The following is a 1607-nucleotide window of genomic DNA, read 5'->3' on the forward strand; positions in this document are numbered from 1 at the left end:
GGGAGGAGTGGGGGGAAGAGTTCAAATGTGTGTCTGGTGTGTCCTCCTCACTTCCTGTCCCTGTGACACTCATACAGGAAATAGTATAATGTCAGAGGTGGTCACCTGACTCATACAAGAAGTGATGGAAATCTCCCCCATAGAGAAAATCCGATCCTTCCCCACATTGAAGGCTCAGTCAGGGTTCGGGGCCATGGAAGGCTGAGTGTCAGCTCTGGGGGTCAGAGGAGTGTCATCCTCCCACTTAGTACATGGGCTTCATTCATTATGAGTGGAGAACACAGGCAACGCGTGTGAGCGCCATTTTGTACAACAGAGTGCAGACATATACCGTGGTGTAGTGCGTGTGTTCTATTACAGCAAATGCAGCGCTAATCTTCGGTTGGTTTTGAAAGGAGCAGAGAAGGCTTGACTTCAATTTGTGTCCCCGCTGGTGATAGTTACCATTACTTCCTGTCCGGGAGACACAACAGGAAGAGGCAGTAAATACTCATATAGTTGTCACCAGAATAAGTGTCCCCATTGGACGCTTTACCCTCACTTCCTGGTCTGGTGACAGTACCATTTTTTATTTCCCATCACTTCCTGTCCAGAACAGACACAGAGCAATAAGAACCATGTATACAATGTTACAATCCATGATAACAATGTATGTACCGGACACGTGACCCTCACTGTCCCATATATGGAGCCCGGGATCACCGTTCTATGTAAAGTGCTGGGCGGGGCACACGGGAATTACATGACTCCTCCCCGGACTACATCTCCCAGCTTCCCCTGGTGCCGCTTCCTGCCACACACCGGAAGCGAGACGCAGTCCGGTGGAGGAACCGGGTGAGTTAATGTGGCAGTAGAGATTCTTCCCGGGGATACACAACGAGAACCTGTCAGCATAAGGGAAGAAGTCATCTTTACCCTTAATTAGCTGAGCTGGAAGTTCGGTTGGATGTTTCTTCCGGGTCAGTGGCTTCCTGATAAAGGAAAGATGAGGATTGCAGGTTCCTTTTAATAAACGGGGATAACAGAGGTGAGCGAAGGGAAACATTTATAAGCACACAAGTTACTTCCTGTGCAGTCGGCCTGCGTATGACGTGGCTAAGAGCAGAGGCATATGGAAACTACTGTCACTTGAACAGGAAGTGAGGGAAAATATCTCCAGTTGGGACGCCTGGTGACGACTAAAGGGATTTTTTCTTCAGCTTGTGGAAATTCCTCCACACTTCCTGCCTATTTCAGGGACAGGAAGTGCCTGTATGTACTTCTCCATCCTAAATGAGGCCTGGGGGGAGGGGAGCTGACACATTTTGTGTGATCAGTGTCCCCCTTCTACACCCGTACAGTGTGTATTGTATTGGGGCCCATGTTAAGTGTCACAGCACTTTAGACACAAACCTATACTATAGTGCAGCACAAGGTGTGCCGTGCCATTTCCTAATGTGTTGAGGCACATTTAGAATAAACACACAGCCTCAGTGTATGAATACTCATGGGGAGGTATTGGGGGGCTGGTGGGGGTGTATGGATATTGGTGATACATAGGGAGGTCATTCTCCGGCACCGCACCCCCTTCAATATGTAGGCATATTGAGGTACACAGATTATTTACT

The sequence above is a fragment of the Nanorana parkeri genome, unplaced genomic scaffold, assembly GCF_000935625.1.
Source record: "Nanorana parkeri isolate BGI_ZX_2015 unplaced genomic scaffold, ASM93562v1 scaffold897, whole genome shotgun sequence".
NCBI lineage: Eukaryota > Metazoa > Chordata > Amphibia > Anura > Dicroglossidae > Nanorana > Nanorana parkeri.